At 38.1% G+C, this 12,543-nt stretch overlaps 1 protein-coding gene and 1 long non-coding RNA gene across 2 annotated transcripts in view; both read right to left on the bottom strand.

Annotated features, from left to right (window-relative positions):
* Nucleotides 1–7,028, bottom strand: part of ctnna2 (catenin (cadherin-associated protein), alpha 2) — a 332,764-nt gene extending 325,736 nt beyond the window's left edge. Inside the window, exon 1 of the mRNA XM_084931407.1 lies at nt 6,677–7,028. The gene's annotated coding sequence lies outside the window, so the exon portion shown is untranslated. The remainder of the gene's footprint in view (nt 1–6,676) is intronic.
* Nucleotides 7,029–8,936: 1,908 nt separating this feature from the next.
* On the bottom strand, nt 8,937–11,870 carry LOC146385575 (uncharacterized). Its single transcript, XR_014800380.1, has 3 exons — nt 11,737–11,870; nt 10,473–10,607; nt 8,937–9,176 (listed from the first exon to the last, which is right to left on the bottom strand). It is a non-coding gene; the product is annotated as an uncharacterized LOC146385575 (long non-coding RNA).
* Between the last annotated feature and the right edge of the window lie 673 nt (nt 11,871–12,543).

Here is a 12,543-nt window from a genome sequence, read left to right as displayed (position 1 = left end):
AATCATCTTTAAAATACAGTATTGCCATCTTTGTTTGCTTTTGGAAGAGTGACTCATTTAAAAATATAGATGATGGATTTCACTACTTTCTGTGGCCAGTTGTGCAGAAATATTGGCCTCAGTGTTTTCCAGATTTCCCATCCTTATGCTGACTTCCCGAATGAATTCACATCAATTAAATGAGCTAAAAAAATTGGGTTAGCTGTAGCAGAATACTTATGAAACTCCTGGTTTACCAGATGGCCACCAAAAGTTTCTCTCATTTTCTCCAATTTGACATGAAACTTAAAACCATGTTTGAAAAAGAGCTCTTGTGCAAAAAGCCCGAGGGGCTGTTACTGCTACTGAATCTATAAGCGCTATATGCTTACAGGCAGCTGGCCACAGTAAACACAGTATCTGTATGACTACAACAAAGTACATAGTTTAGTAGATCAGCACAGTGTAAAGGGAGCATCCCTGTGAAGTCCTGAACATTACATCCTGACATTAACTTGACATTAAACACTAAAGTGATGAAATATTTACCAGTAAAATTCCCATAAGTAAGTCTTACTACTTCAAATTCTTACAATCATTAAAAAAAACCCTCACCATTTGTTTGAGTCTATAAAAACCGGGCAGAAAGCAGTGACAGCTGCCTGGATACCTTTCAGCCTAAGAGGATAAAATCTCAAGTTATATTTCGATTTTTAATGGAGTGCTGAAGGGAATTTTAAAATAAGTGCAAAATCAAATTTTACCTTCTACCTCACTGTATTGCAATGGGACTTTAAAACAGGGGGAATGTAACAGTCTATCTAACTTGCTAATAGCTTGTCAATAATATAAACTGACGCTTTCAATGTTATCCACTTTTGTTAAAACTGCTGCTGTATGCACCGTTTATCTGCAGACTCTATTAAACCACTGTGCAAATACAGTGTGTAGGACAATGCAAAGTAGTGTGCAAAAGTCTGCAGTCTTCCACGTTTTCCATTGCTTGATGGATTAAACTAGAATCGCACTTATTCATGTTCATAATTCAGTTAATCTTGACAATATCTCTAATGCTGCTGACTTTAATGCAGCTCCAAACACGACCACTATGTTTCATGCATGGCTGTAGAGACTAATGCACCTGATGCCACTGATGTTAACTTCTTGTGTGGTGACAGCCACCGTTCCACTGTGATTATTTCTGACATGGCTTCAGCGATCATTAAACAGATCAACTAAAGGGTCAGCTCATTTCTCAGGTCCTGTGTCAGATCCTTTCTCAATATTTTCCTATTTCTTCCAGATACTTTTTTCTCTGTTGTACATTGTTTTGAGGCCTGCCACTTCTTCGTTTGTCCTCCACATGTCCATTTACCTTTTATTTCTTAAGGATATTAAACACCCTGCTGAGATATGCCAAGTTCTCTTTGGGAATCACCTTAATGGCGCAAAAACATTATCTTAAATGTCAACCTGTATTATCTTTTGTTTTTTGTAGCTTGAAGTAAAGAAATGCGAATAAATTATATAATTTTGTGACAGTGTACTAGTAAAAGGTGCCTCAAGATACAATTTAAAACAGTCTTTTTGCAAAGTTGTCTGTTATGTTCAAGCACATTAGTTCATCCTTTGAACTAGGTGTCTCTTGTACGCTTGAATGTTTCATAGATCAGTATTGAGTGGCTTAACAAACAAACAAACCATTCCTCTGAAAATAGTCATTGGGTGAATAAGCAGCCAATGTCCAAAGAAAAACCATGAAAGACCTTCAAAAAATCTGAAGAACTATTGCTCAAAACCATTTCTTTATATTTTGCTCCTTGGAAGCAAAATATAAAGAAATGAGGGGTGGCTCAAGCCCTTTGCACAGTGCCAAATTGGCCATTGATGTGGACATGAGCATGAATAGTTATCTGTCTCTCTGTGTTAGCCCTGTGATGGACTAGTGATATGTCCCTGGTGTACCCTGCCTCTCACCCTCTGGCAGTTGGAATAAGTTTCACGGCCCACTGCAACTCAGAACCGAATAAACAAAAGAAAATAGATGGATGGTTATACGGATGTTTTTTTGTTTTATTTTTTAAAATATTATCACACTCTGATTTTGAAGCCATCCCACACCTTAAAATCTGTGAATATCTGTTCGCAGCTTACAGTGGCTGAAAAGGGCAGGATTCCTATAATTCCAAAGTGCTGTTAAAAAATTTAGCTGCAACCTGGTTTTAACATCCAAGTTTCAAAACATTAAAATTTAACAATTGTTCCCACACAAGTCAAGTCGTGATGACACAAGAGATGCACATACATTGCACTTTTCATTTATTTAAATTTTATTAGCTTCTTCAGTCTCCTGATGGCTTCCAACACTTCATGAGCATTTTTTTATGGGAGGAAATGTTATTTGACCACACCCACTCACAGACCATCCTCAGTAATTGAGATTGAGTTTATTGATTTTTCTTTTTCTTTTTTTTCTCTTTTTTGGTAATGACAGTCTTGTAAAGAATCAAGCTTGGCTGGAACACTATAAATGTTCACTCAAACGGCCCTTTTTCCCGGCATTGTAACTGCAGTTGTGGTCTTTTGCAGAATAATAGACATGAAAAGTAACTTAAGAGAATACCCCTGTTCTTTGTGGCTGTGCCAAACTGCTGCTGACACGATATTTTCAAGTACTGCTGGATCATCTAATTTATTGTCCCCCTTGAAAAAATAAAGATCTCAGTCCTATTTTTTTCCTCTATAGTCCATTGTGGAATAATGTTCTATAAAAAGTTAAGGATTAATCTAACCAATGCATCATATGCCCATGTCATATACTATTGAGTAGGCTGAAAAAGAGTTATCTGTCCCCACACACACAGACCAATAACACTGTTTTGCAGCAGCACAGTATTATGCCTTGAAAATAGAAGACAATGAATACATAGTGAAAATGCCTGCTGTCTGGACAGTGCAATTCTACATGAAGGCACAGCAGGATAATATAAACCCTAGTTTTAGGAGAGTTAAAATCGACACTGTGGACAAGTGTGCTACAAGAATCGATTGTTTGCTGTTGTTGCTATTGCCTCATCCCTCATCTCTTAAACACCATCAAATATTTGTGCAAGAGCTGGAGTGAAAGAGGGCTTAAGAGGAGAAGCAGTCGTGTTCCACTTAGCGGGGAACCATGGCTACCTCAAAGCTCTGCTTCGGTATAACAACAACAGGGGGTTCCATGGTAGTCAGCCAATATCACTTCCTCTCCCAGGAGACAGAGAACACAATGCACTCCTGGCTGCGATTGATTGCACAGTCACACCCATAAATTATGGCCTTTCCTTATCCCCAGTGACAGAAACAGGATTTTATACTGTAAATGACATACACTAAATGAGCCAAAATGTTTCCATGATTGCATAAAGGTGGCTGGAAAAAACTAAAATTTTTGTTATTTGGATAAGAAAAGAGTTTAATTGTCTCACAATTAGTTCAAATTTATTTTGCTCAACAATGGACAATGTTCTGATTGTGATTGTGTGACTTTGATTTCAAATTGTTGTTGAAAGGTTTGAGTTCTTCGAAGCAGTGGTGTATGATGTGCTTATCCGCAGCAAATGTATTCCTCACATGCAACAACTCTAGTTTGAAATCCAGCAGGCCGTGCTGGTGGGTTCAAACAAACTCTAATTAAGCCAACTAAAAAGAGGTCTATCTAAAAAGAAATGCAACGATATCATTTAAAGTGTTATTTCACCTCTTTATCCTGCCATCAGACGACTCTTTCCATCGGGAAACAGAGAACGTTATATACTTCTATAATCTCTTAAAAGCCACTAGACCAGCAATCCCCAACCTTTTTTGCGCCACCAGTACCGGTACCAAAAAAAGAAGATTTATTCATAACACACGGGAAAAGACCCAGGGACACCGAGTTAACAATAAAAACTATAGAAAAATAATGCTAAAAACCGATAAAACCCCTTAAAACCATAAATTTCACACCCGAGCCTCAACTCTCGTGGTCCAGTACCAAACGACTCACGGACTGGTACTGGTCCGTGGCCCAGGGATTGGGGACCACTGCACTAGACCACTTAGCCAATCATTAGACATTATCAGACTCTTCAGATATTTGCTTGTTAGATTGATGTTAGGTTTCATAATTTGGATATTCTTGTTTGCTTTGTTTATAAGGAAACATGGACCCTCTCAGCTTGAGTGCTGACAATCCTCTCACTCAAGGAATCTATCACCAAGCTTCAGCTGATCTCATTGTTGTCTATTTAGCAACTTTTTTAACCAGACATTTTTGTTGTCCTTTTCTGAAAAGGGCCAAGCTCGCAATAGACAATAGCAAATGCATTGCGTCACTTCTAGCTAATCATTTCACTTATGCCTGTTGGCAAAATCACAGCAGACCTACCTTATCTACAGCACTGCACTGCATAGCTTCTGTCGCCATACTACAAACTGCTTCTCCAAACTAGGGAGTGCCAGCATATGCTATAGGTAATACAGTGATTAAGGGTAAGTACCTCATACAAAACTACTTTAAAGAAACTGAGCTTCCCCTTTAGGTTTTTCCAAAAGATCAATGTGATTAAAAACCCTGTAAATAAACAATGTCATGCTACTGACTAAAGCACACTTAACATTGGTTAAAATGACAACAATTAAATATATATAAATCACAAAGGTTAAACAAATAAGCCCTGCATAAAGATAAGGTCTAAGGCAGATGGTTAGACAGTGACACACATATGCAGCATTTCCCAAAGGGCAGAGCAGAGTCTGTCCATTCTTGGCAGTGTGGAATCACAGCTCTTGCTTTGGCTGTCTCTTGTCAGTATTGTGTAAAAGACATATTTAGTGCTTATAGTTTTACATAGCAAAATTAGCGCAGCTACACGTCTTCTCTTTGATCATCAAATCGAAGCACGGGACTCTAATTGAGTGCTGAAATCATTAGCTGATTATTTGATAACTATTCTTCAGAAACTAATGTGACAGTTTTGTCAACAGTTTTCATACTTGCGCTATCATTCAGGTTATTTTACAGGCAAAACTGCCTCATTTTCCACATTTTGCCTTATTTAATTTATCCTCAATATGTGTAATACTGTTAAACGTTAAACTAAATTAAAATGTAGAGACATTTTACATAAAATTGCTTACTAGTTTTCTGGAAATGTATAAACTAAATGATTAATTTGTGTATTTGAAAATAACTAATGAATTACCTGAACATGGAAATAATCACTATAGGTGTAATCACTGTGACAGCTGGTAAACATAACATCTGTTGATGCCTTTGGAGGACACACATATAGTTTTTTTTCTTCCTCAAGACTTCTTTTAAAGTCCAAATCATTAAAACTCTAAACAAGATTCCTCTTTGATTTGAACTTCGACTGTCTCATTTGTTCCAGGCTTCCCCTTTCTAGCAAACAAAATGTGAAGATAAACATAGTAGGGAGAGACCAGCACAGCCCATCAGTGTCAGCTCAGCATGCCTCCTTGCCAATCAAAAGTTCAGATTCTAAATCGAGACACTGTGTGAACTCTAGAGGCTTCTGGGATCTCAGATCTCCAGTTACAGGAAGGGAATGAGGCAAACTACACTGGGTCACCAAGCAGGGTAATAAATGAACGCAAACACTACACACACAAACTTAGAATTTTACAAAAAAAAAAAATAATAACCAGAAACTCAAAAATGTATAATATGCCAAACCCTCACTCGTATGTTATTCCTATGTATGAGTGCTTCCGCTGAATAGAGCGCTTTAGTTTATTCCACTGTGCCATAATGTGACAATAGGGCGATTTAAGGGCATGAAAAGTCTATGCGTAAGTGTACTCGGGGGGGGGGGGGGGCTAAATAAAGAGGCTACTAAAACAGCTATTCCTCATTTAAAAAGGAACGGACTTGGCGTTAAAAGTAGGGTTTGCACTTGCAGCGTTGAGACAAAGCAAAGCTGTGTAGCGTCACTTTGCCACTTCACTTCACATCCTCGACTCGGACGAAGACGGTGTTATAATAACGGAATCAAAATCAGCTGCGAGCTAATAATAAGTCTTCGGCTGCCGCAGAAAAAGAGTGATGAGCTCACAAGTAACAAAGTAACAGTCTCGGCTAAACAAAGAGGATTAAAATTATCTAAGTAATGCAACAGTGCTGTTAACTGGTGCGTGCTTCACTGTCTCAGCGTAAAACAAGAAACGGGAGGTGTTCTAAGCAGCCCCTGAATAATTAAGCAGCTTCCAATGCAGGTGTGGGTCCGTTATTTTACTGGCAATAAAGTACCCCGGTGTCTTTTAGCTTTAGCTACTATACTAGCCTAGCAGCCTAGCATGGCTCTGCCCCACAGGCAGGCTTTCAGCACTGGGTTCACTGGATAGCAGCGCTCGGGAGTGCGGTTTAGAAAACGTTAGCAGAGTGGGCGACACTGAGATTTTTAGCTAACGAGAAATTTCCAGCTCAGTCTATAAAAGTCTCTTGAGTCTGCTATAGTAATAATGAAGCGTAAAGTATTTCGACGAGGGGTTGTAGTCAAGTGCCCCGCCAAACTGGCTAAAGCACAATGATGAATGAAAAGCCGGACCTCGCCTAAGCTAATGTTAGCAGCACGGCGGGTCAGTCAGTGCAGCAAGTGTAATGCTACCAGTGTGCTAGCAGCAAAAATCTCTCAGCTGACAAGTAACTACATACCTTTAACCGTTGGAGATGACACCTCTTGTAGGTCCACAAACTACTCACGGCGCCTGTTCTCACTGAGTATTTCCCAAACAGAAAACGAAGGGGGTGGGGGGGCCTCCTATTCAGTAAAGCCACAGCAAAACGTGCAAATAGCCTCAATCCGGACGCTTTCCTCAGTCTTGTGGTGCTGAATCTAAAAGCTACACGCTTCTGTCGGTGTCTCGGAAGTGCCTCCTCCTCCTACAGCTCCCTGCGAAATAATGACCCCTCCCAGCGCTCCAACCACAACAACGGAGTAGGCAGGTGCAGATGATGGTGCGCTACTAACGGAAAGCCTTGCAACATAGTGGACTGTGTGTGTGGTAGATTCCAGGGCTGTCAAATCAGGAGAGTCTCCGTCGTTGACGCATGCGTGCTTCCTGTGTGCGAGCGCTTCTACGGGGTGTAGGAAATCTGGGACTCTGAGAGCGGGATGGAGCTGTTGGTAATATTAAGCAAAAATATACTGTATTTTTGTTTATGACATCATCAAAATTGAAGAAATAAATATAGTAATATAATAATAAATAACAAGCCTACTAAATTAGCTGTGTGGATAACACTAGGTGTGATTTGCAGAAAGTTGTGACTGATTATCTTAGACAGGATAGACACTCGATATTTTGGTAGTGTGACACCAGCTTGAGAGCCAGCGCTGTGCGTGATACATAAAGAATTAATGTGTGCCTGGCAGTTATAATAGTTTTGCATGATTCGCTAGATTTTTTTAAAATGTATTTACTTCCCTTTATTTTTGTTTCAAAATCACATTTTGTTCTTTCTGGATCTTTCTGGATTGAATTTGCCTGTTTTAGTTTATTATTAATAGTTGAAAAAAACATTATTAGGAATAGGTTTTGCAATTTCCTTTTACAAAAAAAGCAAACACTTTTATCATTTACAGTAATGTAAATATCCTCATCAAATCAATATGCACCAAAGCCAAAGTTGAGACTTTCCTTATTTTTCTTAGCAAGCTACCAAGTTAATTTTTTCTTTTCACCTCTATTAACTACAGCTACAGTTTCTTTTTCACTGCTAATCTTCAGGAATTCGTTTTCCAGGAAGTTAGGAAAAATGTGACAAGGACCCATCATGCGCAGAAGGACCCTGAAGCTGAAACAGTAATTGTATTATTTACATTACTTTTACTGCTGTGCCTTTGCTTTCTAAGAAATACTGAAGAGATGAAAATCAAAAATCTACAAGGGCTCCCACTCCTCCTGTTCACATTTATATCAGTTATTGACTGAAGCCCTTTGTTTATTGTAGTAAAATTGCAACTTAAATCAAGAAATCAACAAAAAACTGTGGGTAGGGATAGCTCAGTAGGTAGAGTGGTGGCCCCATGATCGGAAGGTCGGGGGTTCGACTCCACTGAACGGTTACCCTGAGGTACCCCTGAGCAAGGTACCGTCCCTACACACTGCTCCCCGGGCGCTGCATTGGTGGCTGCCCACTGCTTCACTGGGTGAATGGGTTAAATGCAGAGGAGCAATTTCCCTACGGGGACTAACACATACACATTATTACACATTAAGAATATTCTAATAATAAAAGGTTTATTAATCTTTTCTATACGGAACACGGACCTTACCTCACCCAGTCCAAAACCCTGTAACATACTGTCATATGTACCTTCAGCCTTACTGGAACTTTTTTATATGCATTTTTTTCCCAGTCCCCTGCACTCTTACACTGTAAAAAATATTCCGTAGAAAAACGGAAAATGTCCTGGTAATTTTCTGCCAGTACATTTTCTGTTTTTTTACGGAAGTTTGACGGACTTTTCTGTAAATGATAAAACGGAAAATTCTGTAGATTTACAGTATACTCTCTGTACTATTTACGGACCTTTCCTTCAGCTATAAAACGGAAAATTCCGTTTATTCACAGTATATTTTCTGTATCATTAACTGATATTTTCCATTAATAGAAAAATTGAAATTTCTGTTTATATTACTATTTCCAAGCACTTCTTTTCACTGTAACTCATTAAATATAGTTCTTTATATCCTTAAACGTACATTTCTATGCAATTACAACCTAGTACACCATGTACTCAAAAATTCATAAATTAAAACTTAAATTAATTTGTGCTTCGTACACAACAACATTGGTACAATTAATTATTTTATTCTCAACTCTAAAACTATACTAAAATATAATGACAGCATCCATCTTGTCATAAAACTACTAAACAGCTGATACATGAACAAAATAACTCACAAGCTTTCAAATTTGAGCATTTTTATTTCCTTGAAATCAGGTTGCCCTCATGTAAATGTGTTTATTTACATTCATTCAAGTGGCTACCAAGTGTTTTCTTCAAACAGAGCTTTAAATAAAATACACTCAGCTTTTCCTTGGATTTTCAGAGTTGCTCAGTTCATACAGGAACTGCAGCAGTCGGGGTTAACGTATCGCTGTGTTGCTCCTCCATCTCAGCCATTGAGACTAGTCGCAATTTATTCTGAGGAAAAAAAGAGAAACAACAAGACATTTTTAAAAAGTTTGTATTTTTATAATTTTTTTTACCTAGAACATAAACAACATAAACAAAAAAAGGATTAGGGCTGTGCAACATGACGATATATATCAGATGACGATATAAAAATGTCTATCGTTTCATATTATACACTATTGTTTGTTTTGTGGTGTTGCAAAATAAACTGTTCACGGCAATATTTTTTTCATGATTTTGATGGTCACTGTAGTGGCTATATAATTTCTTAAAGTTCTCTCTTTCTCTTATACTTACAATAACCACACTATGGACGGACAAGTGACTGTTTTTACGCGTACTTTCGTTACCAACAATGACGGTAAAACCATTGTGTGGCTCCGCAGTCCGCTTGTTTATTTTCCACATAAACCTTTCACAATAAAGCTCAAGTGTCTGTTGAGACTTTTCAAAATAAACTGAAATGATATACATTATTCTCAAACATAAAATTTCAGAATATGCATCAAACAAATGACCTCAAATAAAAACATCAAGTAACTATAAATGGCGCTTACAGTCACCACGCAGATGAAGGCACAGAGAATACCAGCATGGCCAGCAAGGATGAGGCAGAACCAGCTAGCTCCAAACAGAAGGACCAGTCAAAAGAAATTGAGGACCTTATTGTTAAACGAGGGGCTACCTCTGTAGCATGGACATGGTTTGGTTATGAAAAGACTGACACGCCCCAGAAAACTGTACTATGCAAATTATGCCACAAACTGGTCCCCACCACCACTCAAACACGACAAACCTCTTTAACCACCTACACAAGAATCACATGAAAGAGTTTCAAGAGAGTTTACGAATGAAAAGCAAAAAAGAGCTGTCAGGTGCTCAAAATAATCCTTAGACTCAAACGTTAGAACAGGCTTTTCCTTGCAGCACGCCGTGTAATAAATACTCAGAAAGAAAATGGCGGCCGTTTAAACTCATGTCTAAAAATGTATAGTTTCATGCATCGGTCAAAACACTCGACTCCAGGTACACGACGCCCAACTGAAAACATTTCACATAAGTCGATTTGCCCGAGAATCACAGAATTTACAGAAAATGCACTATTTTGTGATATATATCGTTATCAGGAGAGATATGTCTTATATTGGGATGTGAGATTTTGGTCATATCACACAGCCCTACAAAGGATTATAATTCACGTAGAGTTGCATACACATAACACCATTCTGTTGCAACAAAAGCAGTTTATAATTAAAGTAACATACATACCTTGAAAAACTAAATCAACCACAACATTAAACTCACCTTGTGTTTGTAGAGAAGGTGATCAGGGTTTTTCTTCATTTCCTGAGACCAGCTGCTCTGGATCATCACCAGCTTGTATCTTCATCTTTTTTTTCACTCGGGGAAGTCTGTCCTTTTCTTGGCCATTGCTCTGCACTGGAAAACCAAAGTGTGTGATCAAAGGTGAAATAAGGGATATTTTTCCACTGCAGGACTTAGAGTGCTTCAAGTAGTGATAGCTGTTGATCCATTTCTCAAATAATCTGTAAGGATCTGGATTTTTAAGAAAGATACAAATATCTCTGCTTATATTTGGCTAAAAGCTTGATATAGACACAACAGTTTATAATATGTCAGCATCCCCCACAAGGCATATAAAGCCCCTGCACACCATCACTGTGCTTACATTATAGTTCAATCAAGAAATAGTTATTATTGATTTATTATTGAAATTTTTTAGTAATAATTATTAGTATTTAATCACATTAGCACAGTGGGGTGACAAAAATATTCCACATATTAGAAATGCTGCTCAGCATTTCATAAATTACATTTTCAACAAATGTTGGAGTAAAAACACAGTTACAGGGAAAATGTGTCTGTCTGTAAATATTAACTAAACATTTCTATGTGCTACAAAATAGACATAATTGTAAATGTGCTGAGGTGAAACTATACTTTCAATAATATTACCACTACAGTCTGTTAGCCACCGAAATAATCTATGCTGGTCAGCTAGCTAAAAGTATTTACTTTAGCAGCCCAAATCAGAGGCTAACATTAGCATTTGCTAGCGTCAGCCAGGGTTAGTGTAACTTTTCCTGAAACCCTTTAAAGTGTACAGTAGAGCCAACTGTAAAACACGGGTATTGATACAGTACTTATTAGAGTCCTAGAATAATTTCTAGGACCATGAAGTTCTCACTTTTCCCAGTTATCCACATCGCTGACTTTCGCTAATTAGCTAGTTAGCAGTCACAGCTGTGTAATACCCAGAGAGACACAGACAGCTAACTATAATATTTATGAAAACTGGTTCAGCCACTGAAGGGCAAAACTGGTGGCATCACAGTAAAAATTATTTTAACATTAACTAAAATAAAGCTTAAGTCATGTTAAACCAAAATAACAATTATTTTAAAAAAATGAGTCAGCAAAATATTCCTGACTTGTCTGGAGACAGCCACCAGTTAACAAATAAATTAACAATTCTTTCTAAATAAAAACGCGGAGTCTTTTGAAAAACATTATTTTAATAAAAGGAAACATGAGTTTTAATACTTACCACAGAAATTTGAAGGCAGTTTCTCCAACTTCAGAGTCCAAAATCCAGATGAAGCCTGAAAGAAGCCTAATGGCTGCTCTTGCGCTTACTTTTCCCTCCTTTTCGGGTTCTTTTTCCCACAATGCATTGCAGTAGTTGAGAAATACAGAAAAATACCTGTAAATCAGCGGTCCCCAACCCCCGGGCCTCGGACTGGTACCGGTCCCTGAGTCGTTTGAGCCGCAAGAGTTGAGGCTCAGGTGTGAAATGTATGGTTTTCAGGGTTTTTATCGGTTTTCAGCGTTATTTTGTTATCGTTTTTATCATTAACTCGGTTTTCCTGGGTCTTTTCACGTGTGTTATGAATAAATCTTCTTTTTTCGGTACCGGTACTAGTTTTATTTTGTTGTATTTATCCGCGACACCTTAAAGGCCGGTCCGTGAAAATATTGTCAGGCATAAACCGGTCCGTGGCGTAAAAAAGGTTGGAGACCGCTGTTGTAAATGACTAATACGGAAAATTCCTTCACGTTTATACAGTAGATTGTACTGTATTTTTACAGATTTTTTTTTACAGTGTAGAAAGGATGTGTTAAAATTGACACATCATGTGTTAATAGTGTAACAACACATTTTTTGTGTCATTTTTTAACACATCCTTTCTAAGAGTGTGGTTATCTGTGGTGATCGTGGCTCAAGAGTTGTCAGTTCGTGTTGTAATTGGAAGGTTGCTGGTTTGAGCTCCTGCTCAGTCCCGGTCGTTGTGTCTTTGGGCAAGACACTTCACCCGTTGCCTACTGGTGGTGGTCCTCGCCTCTGTCAGTGAGC

The sequence above is a fragment of the Perissodus microlepis genome, chromosome 6 (assembly GCF_051167445.1).
Source record: "Perissodus microlepis isolate ML-2025 ecotype Zambia chromosome 6, ASM5116744v1, whole genome shotgun sequence".
Taxonomy (NCBI): Eukaryota; Metazoa; Chordata; class Actinopteri; order Cichliformes; family Cichlidae; genus Perissodus; species Perissodus microlepis.
Note: the sequence above shows the minus strand (reverse complement) of the source record. Positions and strands in the feature narration are given on the sequence as shown.